Genomic DNA, 18040 nt, shown 5'->3' on the forward strand with positions numbered 1-18040 from the left:
TGTAATGCAGTTGCAGGGCCTGCTTTTCCCCGTCTCTGAAACAGGCTGAGTGAACTCCGGATCCCTTCCCCCTTCCTCCGCAGAGCGCATCAGGGATTTCACCTTATGCCAAACCATATCCCCCGGGTGAACAGGCCCTCCAACGTTAATACCCTCCATTGCACTGGTTGCCAAGCAGCTCGCTCGAGCTGAGAGGACTGGCATTAAATTCCTCTGCCATCGGATTTCATGCGAGGTTTTATCATTCCTTGCAGGGTACCGTCTGTCACCTCTGGGCTGCCACCTGCCCACGTGACCGCCCACCCTCTCAACACGTCCCGCCATCACCCGCATCCGGGAAGACTTAAGAGGACTATTAAATTAGCCCTTAGATCCTTTTTCACAAGGCATGAATGCCCTCCAGCTGATCTCACTTTTGCACTGTGTAATGTGATTTTGTCTCTGTAATTAGGGTTATAAAATGTACCTAGAAATTTGTTCTAGTTGCCTCCACAAATTCGGCTTAGGGTTTTTGCTTTCCTTGAGAAGAGATGATGCGAAACTAGCCTTCTTTCTGCCCTATGTTCAAAGCCCTAGCTCTGATACCATGTTGATAAATCTAGGCCAAACAATTAGGGTATTTATTTATTTTATTTCTCTCTTGACATTTTCTTGTGATTTATATTAGGACATTATCATCATTATTTAGTTTAGTTTACCATCAAGACAAATGTTAATAAGAATATCACAATGCAAACATAAGAACACTAGATGTAGGTTATTATCTAGGGCCAAAACCTCTCCTAGAGAGGAAAACCCACAAAAATATCTTCTTATAGAATTTCAATGAAGACTTCCAAGACCTTGACCTTGACCCAAGACCAAAATCCCAAGTGAAGAGTTAGCTAAACCCAAACAGATCACTCCAAAACCTGATTGGGGAAACCCTAGGTTCTCCACCAAAACTCGCACATGTGAAGTAATAGAAACAAAAATTCACTTCCTTTCCTCCTTCACTACCATCCACAAAAACTCACTTCCTTTCTTGCTACTTCGCTGGATCAGATCTCCTGTATTTTTCGTGGATTAGATTGATATCACTTGATGTGTGTCACTCAAATGAGGAGAGTGAGTTCCTTTTATATGCTTCTTAGGAGGTGAATTAGGCCTCTCTAGGCTGACATGAAGAGGGTTGGCTGACCCATCACTTGGAGGCTTCTAGACATGACGTTTTACATTAAATATTTTTCCTTCTTATTACATGGGTCCTCCAAGGGCTAGTACATCATGACCTTGACTCTTAACTTGAAAACAAAACCCCTAGAGCACTTAATGGGTGCTTTGACCTAAGACCACAACATCATGGGAAAGAAACTCATTTCAATAAAAAAAAATCTTTTCTTTTGACAAGTACATCAATAATTACATCAAGTCATGACTCAAGTACAATTTATGAAGGTTGACACTAGTTACATTTCAACGATAGGAATGGGCACAAGTTCTTGTTTTGCCTACATGTTTAAATGTTGAAGGTTATGAAGTGTGCTGAAAATTTATAAACATTACAACCTCTATCTTTTTGGTGTAAGGTTCAATGGGTTTGATTCCATGACCAAACATCAATAATTTTTTTTTAAAACAAATATGGATAGTTTTGTGTTAATAGTAAAAAGAGGGGTTTGTGATCATATTGTCTAGTCCTGTCCAGTTGCAAATGTTTCTCAATGATGTCCTCTTCCATGTTTGTTTCTTGGTCATGTCCAAAAGAACCAACCGAAGTTAGGGAAATTTTGGCTTCATATGAAAGAAATATAGTGAACTTTTGGCTTCATATATGCAGATAACACTAGGCCAAATTTGATTTTTTCTCTCTTGTTGAATGGGTTTCCATTTCATATTTAAGTTGGTTGGCACACTTGGGTGGGAAACATATAATATTACTAGAAATATTCCCTAAGCAACTTTTCAGCCCATGTGTCTCCCTTAATTATTATCCTTAAATGATAGTTCCATGTAGGTTTGGTGATTATCCAATTAAGGGAATGCATTTTTTTAGACTAAATTTTGTATGGTAACGAGGGGGCTAAATTCTTGTGCATGCTTCATTGGGCATTATTTGTTTCTTCTAAACAAATGTTTAGTTTTTAGGTTTCATTCTTTCACACAAGGTCTAATGCAAGGAATGTAGGAGGAATGGGCACAAATTCTTATTTTTCCTACATGTTTAAATGTTGAAGGTTACGAAGTGTCTTGAAAGTTTATAAACATTGCAACCTCTATCTTCTCAATGTGAGGTTCAATGAGTTTGATTCCACTACCAAACATCAATAAATTTTCTTTTTAAACATATATGGATAGTTTTGTGTTAATAGTAAAAAGAGAGGTTTATATTGCCCAGTCCTAGCCAGTTGCATATGTTACTCAATGACGTCCTCTTCCATGTATGTTGCTTGTTCATGTCCAAAAGAACCAACTGAAGTTTTAGTTATCCTGAAGTTTCTTGGTTATTCCTTCCTCCTCCTCTAACTTCTCTATGTTTCTTTCCCTAACCTCCAAAAGAACAATTTTCCCTTTGTGTTTTTCCAACTGGGCTTTCATATTAACTCATGGAACTTTTGTCTTCATACGAAAAAAAGATAAGGAAATTTTGGATTCATACGAACTTCATGTGTCTGCATTAAGAAATCCTTCATATGAAGCACTATATCAATAGTTCAGACACTTCAATCCTATTCAAACTTAGGTATTTGCAATGCTTTATAACTTAGATGATAATATTTTAGTTGCAAAACCTACTGGTAGTGGTAATACTATTTGAATTAAGTTTGGTTTACTACGATTGCCTCAAAAAGTCCCAGACATTGTATTTAAATGTGTCTATATTTCTCCTATAGAATCTCTTTCCAAAGAGCGATATCAGGATTGGGAGCAAAAATTTGGAATAGAGACAAAACAGACCCAAAACTGCCTCCTACTTCACTTGACAAGACTCCTTTAGGCTGCGACTACTTCAGATGCTCTCCACTTATGATGAATTGCACTTGGGTTGGTAAGAATGAGGTTTATCCTCACTTTATTTTATAGAATTCTCAAGGGATTCATCTAATCTACCGTTGTGGGCTTCACAAGTCATAAAACCTTAACAACCTCGACATCCAAAAACTTTTCCTTTTATTCCATCGAAACTAGTTACATTCTTCAACATATCGAAGTATGTGTGTATTTTTTTTGTAATAAAATATTAAATTCTATGAGATTATGTTTAGTTCTCAAGTTATCAAGTGAGTTAATTCAACATTGGTTACGATGAATAGGTTCATAAGTTCTCAAGTTTTAAAATATTACTTGAATATTTTAAATGCAAAGAAATTTCTTATAACTCACTTGTACTATTATAATGTTCTTGTGGTTTCATCAAGATGTTTCTCAACATACCTTATGACACTCACTAACAGTTTCTATCTTTTTATGGGGTGTTATAGGATTTTCAACCAAACATCTATTTTCCAGATCTATATTCGTCGAGTGACGGAAGTTCAAGTAGGATAGAATAAATTGACTAAACATCTACTACATCTTCTATCAAACGAAGATCAACTAGAGGTGAAAAGATTAGAAGAAAATTCCATAGTCGTATGGATTTTTTTCTCGCTAATGGGGGGTCATGTTCTTATGATAATGAGAGTATAGATGACATTGAGGTGCCCTTGAGGTACAAACATCTAGTGAAACAATGGACACCCAATGATCTTCCTGAAATAAACGTTGATTCTTTTATCAATGAAAGGATATATCACATTGCCCCATCGTCATTCCATGGTTTGGGTCTATTTTTCATGGATGGCATAAAGGTATGTTACGAACGAATAACTGAACTGATGGAGTATGTCAGACCCTGTTACAACTACAATGATTGTGTATGGATAGTCCAATATAGAAAAAGTATGCGAAGATATGGAGTGGCCGCAAATTATATACAACTGAAAGACAATGATCAAAATAAATGTGCATCTATGTATATTAATGGAAAGCCAAAAGCAACAGGTAATATTGCGGGGTTTATAAATAGTACACAGTTCGTGACCACACATAAGCAAGCCAATTGCATATTCGAGGGGTATGAAGAAAACTGTGTATTCATATGTGTCATTAAATCAATAGCCGCAGGGGAAGAGTTTCTCATTGATTATATTTTTAATCAAATAGATACCAATATTGCTATTATGGGGGCGATATGTATTCAATTTTAACCAACTTGTAAGCAATGTCTACTATATGTTATGATTGTCATTTACTACAATATATTGTCAGACATCTTGTAAGTTGAGGAAACATTTTAATATGTCATGGTTAAAATATTTTGGGAGGTTGATAAAGGTCAAAGGGCATGAACCTCATAGCAAGTAAACATCAATGTAGTTGTACGTAAAATAATATAACCACGAGATTTATTTTAGAGTAGCATTTTAAGCATTATAGAGTAAGTCAATTTCATATTTTTAGGCATCATATAACTAAATGAAAGATTTATTAGGCATATGACCAACTTGAGCAAATGCATTCCTTCATCCTTTTCAAAACATCGTTTCTATACAATAGGGAATATATATTGATCCTGTAATAATGCCTCTTCCAAGAGGCTTCCAAGATGATGAATTTTCTTATAAATTAGAACATTTTATATTGGCCATGATATAAGGTGAAGCTTCTATATAAATTTAGACATATGTCAGTAGTGGTTTCCTATGAAACATGGTGATAAGGGGAAGGCACCAGCCTTAGAGCAGTCCATAGATGCTCCTGAGGAAGATCTTACTGAAGAAGAAATTTTTATGTTCGTCGATCTAATCCAAACAATAAAGAAGCTTCGAATGAAAGCAAACAAGAAATTCAGTTCTTTAGTTTTGATTGAGCCTCAGGTAGAAGAGATAAGAGGTGAAATAAAAACCTTGATGCGCCAAATTTGTCATTATTGGGTGAGCAACTCATTTAATTATCTCATTTATTTGTTTATGATTTTAATTATCTTATACTTTATAAAAAACTCTTTATTTTACAAGAGGTTTTGGCGGAGTACGATCCCCATGCTGTGACTATGGGAGTTGGCGTTGGTAGAAGCATTGATGCTCTGCCTATGAGTGATGCACCAGTCATTGAGACTGGTACACCTACTCAACCACACATGGTAGGATCTACACCTCCTGAAAAACATACATCAGGATCTGCAGATGATGTTGTGGATGCAGAGCATGATATCATTGCACAATTTGAAGTGAGTTTTCCTATATCTTCCCATGTTACTAGCACGAGAACACTACCAATTACATTTTTGGTAGATGAGGACAATGTCCCCATGAAAATAGAGAAACTGCTAGGTATTTAAGAAGTGTTTTAAATATTATGTACAATCTAATTGAAATTAACGTATAGTCTGTGATAATTTTAAACTAATGTTAATATCATTTTGCAGGAAATGATGTATTCTATAGGTGTTTATGTGACCTAACCTTGGAAATCTTTGGGCCCACTATTTGCACAAACTGGAAATCCCAAAGTTCCAAGTTGAAAGATGAACTTATAATTAGGATGGTTTGCCTGTTCGATGAGGGTATCATCAATAAAAATGGAGTTACCTCCAAGGCAAGATTACATTTAAAATATTTGAGGGACCAATATAGGTCTCATTTGGAAAGAACAAGGTCACATAAGAAACCTCTAGCGATTCTAGAGATGGAGTCGAAAGTGCTCGTGGAAGATGCAAACGAGAAGGCACTGTGAAAAGCAACGAAGACACCACTCAGACTAGGAAGGTATGAGGCACTTTTAATAATGTAATTATGATGCTTTATCGTCATTGCGACGTCTAATTAAATTTTTCAATATTTTAAATATAGGCTTCCAGATACATCCAAAGCCACAATGGCTAGAATAACCAAACATGGGCAACATCATCTTGGCTCGGGTGGTTACTCAAAACTTGTTGCTAAAATTGTAAGTATATATAAAAAAAAATTGCATCCAAATTATAAATTCTTAAAAATTTTAATTTAATATCACAAAAGAATTAAAATTCATGTTCTCATGCAAAATTACAGGGGTCACAATTCAAAGAGGCTCCCACGGAGGAATACCTAAAGCTTGCTTTCAAGCATGGCTATCAATTTGTGGTTGAACATAGGACAAGCTTCGCGTATTCACAGTCTTCCAACACCCAACCTAACACTCAAGCAAATAAAAGCAACTTATAAATGATTACTTGTACAATCTATTGGTTATTATTTTTGGCCATAAAATAATGTTTTTGATTGTAAAAAGCAGGGAAGCAATGTGGGTACAACACATGAGCCTATTGATAGTGGAGTGCATCCTGACACTGATGTTCAACTTCGTATTGGAGGTATTTCATGTGTTATAATTTTTTTAGTATGGAATACAATTACAAATATTTAAATGCAAATGGTGTATTAATTATAACATTTCTTGTTTCTACACCAGAGCATGTACCGGATGAGGCCAGAGAACATATGGCCACATCTGAAAGTATTCTGCTTCCCTCCACTATCGAAGTAGGTAAAGAACACTCTACTACTCCTTTTATTAATAAAAAAATTGTAATAATAATAGTTATAAATATGAATTTAACTTTTCTACTTATCGCAGTTGATGCTCAACCCCACTTGTAGCAACATAGTTGTAGGACTAGGTCAATAGCAAGACATAGACTAGATCCCACAACAACTGAAGGGGGCCAAGATCAAGACATCCTTACTAACTACATATTTAAAAAGAGAAAAAAATCGGATAAAAAATAACTGCACTTGTTTATTTAGATCCTGATTTTTTGAGTACCACATTTTTTACTAAGAGGTTGAATTCCTCATGGCATGTGCACATGTAAATTTGGATTATCTTTATAAAAAATTGTGATTTTTTCTATTGGAAAAAGCTTGAACGACCTTGTTTTATGTTATGTAAACATATTTTTTATGATAAATTTTATCGAGATAAAATATTATGTGGATGTAAGAATGAACGAATGAATGATGACACCCTTTAAAGCATCATATATCTGTGATCTTTCTTCATCCAACTTTGGTTTGAGGTTACGATTAAATTAAAATACAAGGAATTGTTTATAGAGGCTCAACCAAAACCCATGTAAACTAAATAAGGGGAAAATCTAGAACACACATTCTAATATTTTCTCATATAAACTTTGTGGATTTTAAACATCTTAGTATACAAGTCATTTTCAAATATGTACAACCCTTATGACTACTAGACAAACCATGGAAGCTTTCATAGGTTATATCTCTAGTTTACATAAGCTTTATAATTTGAACTACCATGCATTGAACTTGTTTCTAATGTACCAACATTTTTTAAATCAACCACCCATTTTATTCTTGGGGATGAGATACTTATAAACATTTCCCTAGTGAAGGATTGGAGTAACTCCAATTCTGAGTTTGTGGACTAATGGATTATTATAGTGCAATATACATGAACTTTAGGATTTTCCATCCACAATATTGTGTTACAATACTTCTAACGTTCTTGTTAATAAAAGAGTTGATGACTTTGTTTCCTTGAATAATACCCTTCTTTTCTTCTCCCTGAACTACTCCCTTAGTTGTGATGCAACAATCAACCTTCCAAATGAATAGTTAAGGGTTTAGTCCTCTAAGTTTCAGGGATTAAATTTTTTTAATCTTCATGTTCCCATTTCAATTACATAATGGTTTCAACTCGTGCGATAATTAACTCATCTATCCATATGAAAAGATCATGATCCACAAAAGATAGGCTTCTCATTGAGATATAACATTAAATCACTTAGTAATACTAACTAGGTCTCCTAATCTACAACTAATGCAAGTCAATTCAATTAAAAAAATATTATAGCCCATTGTCCAGTCACCTCATGATGGTTCTCAACCAAATGATGCCCATTCCAATTGAGCTAACTCATTTAATTGTATTTTTTAATTGATCTAAATTGTTTCATCAAATTCAAATATTTGAATGATTGTAGCTGAGGATGGTGGAATAAAATTACAAATTACAATTATTTGATCAACAGGGTGATAAGGGGAAGGCACCTCCTCAGAGCAGTCCAAAGATGTTGTTGAGGAAGTTCTTAGTGATCCTAATTGGTATGATGATGATGAGTTGTACATGTCTCTTGACCCAATCGTAATAGTCAATAAGCTTGTGGTCAGAATGAACGAAGAACTTGCTCGTTTGATTCACATTAGAAATAAAACTCCTGATATTAAAGATAGGAGAAACATGTTCAACCAACATCTTCAGAGATATCAGGTAATAACCATATTTTAAAGTGATTTTTTAATGTCATAAGTTTAATTATGAATGTTTATTTTTTAACTTTTGCATTATCTAATTGAAAAACCATTTTATTTCGTATATAGGATTTTTTTGGCAGAGACCACACCACAACATACAAACACCACGAGCCAACTTTCAATGGTAGAGAGTTCCATACGTGAGGATACTATACCAGAAGAGGAGAACATGGAAAACATTCCAACAGTGTCGACTAGTGCACGAGGTAAAGAAAACTCTACTGTTATATTTATTAATTAATAATAACAAAAATTGTCAATTTAACATTTCTTTCTTGTTACAATTGATGATCCACCCCTCTTGCAGCAACCTCGACAATGTCATGAGTACATGAATAGGTCATCAAAAATAAAGAAAAAGAAAAAGAAATGATTGTACTAGTTATATGATTAGAAACATCATGTACCATATTATCAAAACATATTTTTGATGATATTTTTTTTTGAGATGAAGTATTTTGTGTCTATGATTAATGAATGAATGAATGTTATATGTTAATGAATAATTGCTATATGTTTATTTATGTACATGACCTTGTTTCGTATTATGTAAACATATTTTTTATGATAAAATTTATTGAGATGAAATATTTTGTGGATTTACGAATGAATGAATGTTTGCTATTTGTTTTTTTATGTATCTTAATGTCTTGTTTTCAACTATTTCCTATATATTAGATAGATTAGGTACTGGGGAATTGATAGTGATGTGAAGGGGGAGAGGGGCCATGAGAGATTCCACCTTCACGTGGTTGGTCATGTTCAATAGGGAATAAATTAAGATTTGGATAATCTTCGATAAAAACACCCTCGATCTGACAGAGCAACAACAAATTCAATGTTGACGTTGTTTTTTCTTCATCCAATGGAAGAAGGTTTGCTCCAAGAATAAAATACTCCAATAATTTATTCTTGAAACCACGAGGAGCTCATTCAGGTATTCATGCACTCAAGTATTTTTAATTATTATTTATTCATGCAATTAAATTTAATATTTGGTCAAATTTAATCTAATTTTGCATCATTCGTATCATGAATATGTGTAGGACAACTAGTATCAATTTGGATGTTGAAGTGGAACAACCATCTGAAGAAAATAACTCAAAATGGTAAGGGTTTAGGTGAGAGAACAAAATTTGTTTGATACTTGTGTTGTATGTGTTCACCTAGTTTGAGTTACATAAAGGTTTATCAGAAATAAGAAACTTTTCTAGGAAAAAATTCATGTAGTATTTGTCTTTATTTGACCATTGTGTTTGTATTTGAGTGAAAGACCACAAACTATCATTTTTCATGCAGGGAAGTAGGAGAAACTCTTACTCTATTAGTTGGGCTTAAGGCACTGATATGATTTTTCTTCTATTTTATTAATTATTTATCTCATCTAACTTCTCCTCCTTCCTTTGTTTTGTAGGTACTTTCATTTGCATATATGTATTTGAAATATTGACTAGGGTTGGAGTCATATATGTAGAAAAAACTCATCGAAGTACTGCTCAACTTTATCCCACCAGGCACTTGGTTATTGGGTGTGTGATTTAGTTTTGTGTTGCATTTCATTTCAAGCAATTCTTTATTTCTACATTTCTAATCTTCAAAGATGGCATAGACCCAACTTCTTTTCTTATCAACTTCAAATGAGACTTCCAATACCATAGACCTAAATACCAACATACCATGATCGCCTAAAGGGTTGGCCAACTTGATCAGTTGGTGGACTCTAAGACACTTTTTACATGAAATAAATCTATTTTTACACTACCTCTCATGGCACATACCCCACCCAGATGTTCAACAGGTATGTCCCTTTAGGACTATTCTTATCTTGGATTACCAATCCTCAAAGAACATCGATCCTCTTCGACCACTCTTGTCTTGGATACCTCGTAAGATCCTCAAAGAGCGTCGGTCACGATACTACTACCTATCTTGGATTTATAATTGATGAGCCCCCAAATTGGGTAACCTATTGGGCTCATTTTGCCTAATTATCCTTGTTCAATCCTCCATTTTTCATAGATTATGCATGTTTTCCTAGTATGTTTATGTTATTTGAATGAATAAGGGTGGTCACTCTACCTAGGAGGCTAATACGTGGTTATTTCAGGATTTTTGGACAAATTTTGGAGCAAAACCAAGCAATCATGGGTCAGCTGACAGCCAAGCTTGAGGTGAGGATTCGTAGGGAGGTTGTCTCTTGCATTAAATGGCCTTCCTCGAAATCTCCACCCTCAACACCGAGCTCCACAGGCCACCAAAACGAGTTTTAAAGGTAGCCAAGCATATTTTGGAGGAGTGACTGTTCACTAGCAGTTGGGACAGCCGAGTCCCTTGAATCTAGGAGGGATGCTAGCCCCCTCGTATTGTACAAATAGGAAGGCCTCAACCTTCGCAGTTTACTTTTGGAACTATTGTTATTTTTGCACTATAGTGATGTCATTTTGCTTAGCTTTCTTTATTGTAGCTACTGCTGTACAACTTTCTTATGATGGTTATTTTTGAATAATGATAAGCAGCTTTACTTGGTATCAGATCTGAGTCCTTTATAGGAGCCTGCAGCTCTTGGGGTTGGGCCCAACCCGAGTGCTAAGGCCTCCTCTATGTATTGTTAGTTGTTCTTTATGCATTTGCAAAAACATTTCTGTTAAGTAGGTTAGAGTTTGCTGATTAACTAGGTCACTGTAAATGGTTAGATAGACTTTTGAATGCTCAGATTTTGTTGATAGGTTGTTAATAGGAAAAGGCTTCAAGAAAAGGGCCATCAAACATCTCTGGTTTCACCTCTCCTTCAGTAGGATCTGGAGCTGGGATCAGGATAACTTTGCTGCCCACAAAAACACTGATTTTGCTTTGCCATGCAATCGCTAGTGTTTGATTTCCATGTGTAGAAGTTGGTTACAAGTTCAGACTTTCGTTTGCTTAGTTGCATGAGCTAAAATACACGGTTTCATTGCAGGTCACACTTCTGATTCATTCTCTTTACTGGCAGCTAGAAGATTAGGTCATCGTAATTAGATTTTTTGAAATTCCAAGTCTTTGTTTGATCGGTTGGAAGAAACGCCTTGCAGAGCACCTGTACCACTCCTTCATCTGTTCATTCTCCATCAGCACCATCCACTCCACCCTCTGCTTAGAATCCTTGCCTCCTATTCGCCATTTTCTCCCATAACCCTAGTTTTGTGTGTAACATTGCTTTAGTCTTCTTTGAACCAAATACAACCATCCACACCTGTCCAAAACTCCATCCACCGAGTCCTAAACCATCTCCAACCCTCACCCTACCTCCACACTCACTCCTTCACCTTTCCCTCTCCATTCATCCACCAAAAACCTCATTACTGAACATCCTGTAGAAAATTCCAGACATCCTGTAGAAAATCGCAGACATCTTGTAGAACCCCTGCAGACTTCCTGTAGAGGCTCACGAATGAGGTTTCTTGATATCCAAACTCGGTGAAACTCTAGGGAAGGGTGTTAGGGACCCCTTAGGCCCTCTTTGAACCTTCTTGACCTCCTCCAAACATTTCCTCTTGCCCATCCACCTCTGCACAGCCCAAAAACAGTCAAATCATATGTATAATAACTCTGGTAACTTATTCAAAAATACAAAAAAGATGTTTCTTTTAGATGTTACTATAGAACTAGCTTAGATACATGTATTTACCTTCCTTGAAGTCAATGGAATTTCTTTCAGTAGCTTGCATCCTCTTCGTTGCATCAGTAGGGTTAGTTGGTAGAATTAGGGTTTGCTAGGGTTTGCGTTTCCTTTTAGCATTTCACTATCTTTTTGCAAGTAGGTCAGCCTTCTTCAAAGTAGCTTTCGTCCATTGGTTAAAAAGCTTCTTCTCAGAGCTCATAGAAGTTGGCTTGAGCCCCTAGCGGACTTGTGCCAGCTGACCAAGTGACAGCTACGGCAAGAGCTAGTACTTGTGCATACAGCACCGTCGCTTCCAAGTTTGTTACGAACTATCGGGTTGATAAAAGTAAAGAAGGGAGTCCCAGGAGTTGTAGCATTATTGCTGCAATATTGGAGCTCACCACTCTTTTTGGCGCCGTTGCCGGGGAAGCGTCAGAGTATTTGTGATTGCTGCTTTTCTTCTATTTTCCTACTCTCACCTTCTGCTAAATAGTTTATTTCATTTCCATTCTGCAATTTTGTTTCTGCAAAAGCAAATTAGACATTTCATGCTTTCGTAGATTAACCTTTCAAACCTGCAAGCGTAAGATAGAATTTCAATTCTGCAAGCGTAAAATTGAATTTCAATTTTGCAAGTGTAGTCTAGTATTTCCTTCTCGCAATTTGACTTCAGAAAAATAGATTAGTCTTTCCTTGCTTTCATTTCAATTCCACATTTTCATTTCTGCAAGATAGATTTTAGATAGTTGCAATTCCATCTGTTTCAGTTTTGCAGGTACAAGCAGAGAAAAAAAACAAAACAACCAAAAGTCCTTTCATGCCTCGTAGGAATAGAGATAATACTGGAAAATTCCTACCCAACACCTCCACCACTTCATTGAGTCACCCTTCTCTCTTCTTTGGTGGCAGTGATCCAGAGGAACCTATAGGTTATCCTCCTGAGATATACGAAGATCCTATAATAGAAGAAGAGCAAGAAAACATTCCTTTTGAGACTATGGCTGATAACAGAAATGGTAGAGACGATGATGACAGAATAGAAGGTACCTTCCCCATCCGAGAGACTAACGGGGACATGAAAATGAAGAACATAAGTCCCTTAGCCTTACCTCATTTCCATGGATTGACCACTGAAGACCCTGATACCTTCCTGTTTGAGTTTGCTGTCCTTTGTTGAATTTATGACTATACCGAAGACGAGCAAAAGTTGAAACTCTTTCCCTCTACCCTCAAGGATGCAGCATTACGCTGGTTCATGGGGTTACCTGGAAACAGTATCACTACTTGGGCTCAGATGCAGCAAGCCTTTAACAACAAATGCCGGGATTACTATAGGTCAAAGGAAACCAAGGGGGAAATCTTTCGGATGACCATGGGAAATGATGAGTCTCTAGACGACTATGAGGAAAGGTTCCAACTTAGCTATAAATGGGCCAGGTGCACACTTGACCCTGAATCTCTAAATCTGGTTCTGCTCCGAGGAGTCCCTGAAGACCTTCTAGATACCCTTCACATGCTAGCTGGAGGAGATATTTACCAACTACCTTATGAGGACATAAAGACTGTGTTTAGAAACCACTCTAGGGCAGCGCATAAAAGAGGTAGGGGGAATCCACTTTCAGCTATTACTACCTTCTCCAAGCATGAGTTTGCTAATCAGATGAAAGACCTCAAAAGTGAGATGAGACAGAACATTGCCATGCAACTTGATACTTTCCGAATCGAACAAAAGAAGGAGGAAGCTGAGAGGGCTTTGGCCATTTTCTGTCCCCGATGTACGAGGAAGCACCCTAAGAATGAGTGTCCATTGCACTTAGTGGAGGTATGTTTCGTTTGTGAGGAGAACCACCCCACAAACCAATGCCCAACCTTGCCCGGATTCAAAGCCATGTACCAAGGGACTGAGGCACCCACTGAACCTCTCTACTTCCTCAACCAAAGGAGACCGCATGGACCCAGAACTTACCAGCAGGGGATGCAAGGGACACCCCAAGCTTATTATAGCCCAACCAATTTGCTCACATGCCTTCTTGGGGTCCCCCTGCTCATCCTTCCTAGTCTGCACCTCCTCCGTGGTCTTATCCACCTCAATACCATTCTCAACCCACTGCTCATTCGTTTCACTCACATGTCCAGCCACAGCCTCAGTGGAATGCACCTCAACTAGGGTGGAGGCCCCAATACAACTCTCCTCCCGCCATTCTACCTCCACCACCGGCTCAACCACAACCATTACCTCCTGCTCCTCTAAGACAACCCCAGATGCCTGCCCAACCGAACCCGAACCCCAACAACCGACAGGCCCAGCAGGTATACACTAGGGAAACAACATGTCCTACCTATGCTGTGGAGATCCAAGAGATCAACCTGCGATCCAGAAAGACCCTTCCAGATCGCCAACCTCCTCCCCCAGAGGACGAGGAAGAGAAACAGGAAAGTGAACCCAAAGCCATTCCACCCTTTCCTGAGCGACTAACAGTAACCACACAACCAAACCCAGAGGAGACTGAACTTCTGGGGGAACTAAAACAGTTGTGTGTGAGAATACCCCTTCTCCAGGCCATCAAAGATGTACCGATATATAACAAATTGATTAAGGAGTAGTGTTTCAGGCACCCAAGCAGGAGAAAGAGAGATGCCTCGACTATCAATGTCATAGGACAACTGTCTGATCTAATGTTGGGGCAAGTAATCTGTCCAAAGTATTTGGACCCTGGGAGTCCTGTAGTTGATGTCCACATCAATGGCACCATTATCCCCCATACCTTGATTGATCTAGGGGCTGCCATTAATGTGATGACCAGGGACACCAAGCTTAAACTCAACCTTCAGGGTTCCTTAAGGAAGACTTCGACAGTCCTGCAGTTGGCAGATTGCTCCACCGTGACTCTCGAAGGGATTGTGGAGGATGTCTTGGTCTCGGTTGACTCTTGGGAGTATCCTGTGGACTTCTTAGTCCTTCAACCAAAGACAAACATGACTTACCACTCTGGCTGGAAGAAGGAGATGAGGATGAGGTATACTCTACACCCTTGTGCACCATAGAAACCACTAGGGGAGGTCCTCAAACCGAGGATGATTTGATTGAGACCTTGATTCAGAATCCACCTCCCAGTGCATTGTCCTTAGAGGAATTGGTGGAGGATACCCAAGCCAACACCTTAGTGGACCTCTGTGTGACTGATCCAACCTCTCCCAGAGTTAAGAATGTGGAGTTTGGCCTCGAGAGAACTTTGAAGATCAGCTCCTCCCTATCTCCTTCCCAGGAGAAGGAGCTGTGTAGTTTACTGAACAAACATTTAGATGCTTTCGCCTGGAGCTATAAGGAGATGAAAGGAGCCCATCCTTCGGTCTGTAGCCATCACATCTACATTAAAGAAGATTGTAAACCAATCAGGCAACTTTAGAGGAGAATGAATCCAGCCCTTAAGGACATTGTCAAAGAAGAATTGCAAAAATTGTTGGATGCAGGATTCATCTATCCTATCTCCGATAGTGAGTGGGTTTTGCCCCTAGTGCTTGTGCCCAAGAAGAACGGGAAGTGGATAATCTATGTAGATTACCGAGAACTTAACAAAGCCACTAAGAAAGACCATTTCCCTTTGCCTTTCATAGATCAGGTGTTGGATGGATTGGCAGGGAAGAAGATCTTCTCTTTCATAGATGGGTTCAACGGGTATAACCAGATCCAAATCAGCCCGGAAGACCAAGATAAAACCACCTTCACCTTTCCTTGGGGTACCTTTGCCTATCGAGTCATTCCCTTTGGGATATGCAATGCTCCTGCCACTTTCCAGAGAGCAGTATTGAGCATCTTTTCTGAGTTGGTCCATGATTCAGTAGAAATCTACATGGATGACTTCACTCCTTATGGGTCCAACTTCCAAGAAGCATTGACCAATCTGGGAAAAGTTCTAACCAAGTGCATTGAGATGAACCTGTCCCTCAGTCCTGAAAAATGTGAATTTCTGATGATTGAAGGGACCGTGCTAGGACATACCATTTCCCGCCAAGGATTACAGGCAGATCCTAATAAGATTGCTATCATCCAAAAGGTCCCACCTCCTCAAAAGGTAAGAGATGTTCGGAGTTTCCTAGGCTTAGCAGGATATTATCGAAGATTCATTAAAGACTTCAGCAAGCTAGCCTCGCCTTTGTTTGGACTCTTAGGGAAAGATGTTGAGTTTAAATGGACTGACAATTGTCAAGGGGTGTTGGATGAGTTGAAAGAAAAGCTGGTGTCCGCCCCGATCTTGAGAGGTCCAAACTGGGCCCTACCTTTCCACATCCACATTGATGCATCGAACAAAGCCATAGGGGCATCCTTAGGACAAATTGAGGAGAAACTCCCATATGCCATATACTTCATTAGCAAAAACCTGTCCAAGGCAGAAATGAACTATACTGTAACCGAGAAAGAGTTCCTGGCCATAGTCCATTCCCTAAACAAGTTTCGACACTACATCACCGATTATCAAACATTTGTGCACACTGATCATGTTGCGATTATATATTTAATAAATAAGCCTGATGTCAATGCTCGTATTATTAGATGGTTACTTTTGTTACAGCAATTTGATTTGACGATTGTCGACAAGCCAGGTAAGGAAAATGTTGTTGCTGACTTCTTGTCTAGATTGGATTTGCCTGCAAGTGAAGAAGGAAGAGTGGATGACCAGATGCTAGATGAACATCTATTTGCTATCTCAGTACTCTCTCCATGGTTTGCTGATATAGCAAATTACTTGGTCTCAGCACAATTCCCTCTGCATCTGTCCTCAAAGGAGAAGAGCAGAATTGTAAGGAAGAGTGCCCCGTTCACTTGGATCGGGGGCAACCTGTTTAAACTTGGCCCAGATCAGATCTTGAGGCATTGTGTTAGGGAGGAGGAAGTCTTTGACATCCTCCTAACCTGTCATGATGGACCTTATGGAGGCCACTTTGCAGCAAAAAGGACTGCCTTCAAAATTCTACAGGCAGGCTACTATTGGCCTACTCTTCATCAGGATGTCAAAAGATACATCAGCTAGTGTGACTGATGTCAGAGGATGGGGAAACCGACTCCAAGAGATGAAATGCCTCTTCAACCTCAAGTGACCTTCGAGCCATTTGAGAAGTGGGGCATGGATTTTGTGGGCCCTATCAACCCTCCTTCAAAGCAACGGTCTTACATCATTGTGTGCACTGACTATCTGACCAAGTGGGCAGAAACGAAGGCAATCAAAGAAACAACAGAAGAAAAGGTGGCTGAGTTTCTGAGGGAAAATATCTTCTACAAGTCTGGCTACCCAAGAGAGTTAGTCACAGATCAAGGAAGCCAGTTCACCTCCAACCTGATTGAAGATTTGCTCGCTCATCACAAGATCAAGCACAAGACTTCCACCCCTATCATCCTCAAGCAAATGCGTAGGTGGAAGTCACTAATCGAGCATTGGAAGGGATTTTTACCAAGGTTGTGAGCAGTAGCAGAAAGGATTGGGCAGATCGCCTGGTTGAGGCCACCTGGGCCTACAACACCACTTGGAAGACCACAACCGGTTTCACACCTTATGAGCTGGTCTACGGGAAGAAAGCTTTGCTGTCCATAGAGTTCGAATACAATACATTGAGGGTGGCAGCTCAGCTGGACCTAGATCTCAGCCATGCTTAACGTGAGAGATTATTGCAGCTGAATGGATTAGATGAACAAAGAATGCAGGCCCTCCTCCACTCAGAAGTAGTTCAACTCCAGAGGAAGATATGGCATGACCGACACCTTAATGAAAAGCAATTCCAGCCGGGAGATTGGGCGCTGCTGTATGACTCAAGATACAAGGATTTCAAAGGGAAGTTGAGGACAAGATGGTTAGGACCATATATAGTGGAGAAATGTAACGACAATGGTTCAGTCCTTATCAGGACCATTGATGAGGAGGCCATCCCCATGCTTGTCAATGGACATCGACTGAAAATCTACAAGAAACCCCTCTCTAGGCAGGAATTCATTGAAACTGTGGAAAAATCAGTGCTGGTAATAGAGCAGGGTCCTGCCTCTGTTCTGGCCACACCTTGATCATAT

The sequence above is a fragment of the Pinus tabuliformis genome, chromosome 6, assembly GCF_031772625.1.
Source record: "Pinus tabuliformis cultivar Carrire ecotype Pingquan chromosome 6, CPIR1, whole genome shotgun sequence".
Taxonomy (NCBI): Eukaryota; Viridiplantae; Streptophyta; class Pinopsida; order Pinales; family Pinaceae; genus Pinus; species Pinus tabuliformis.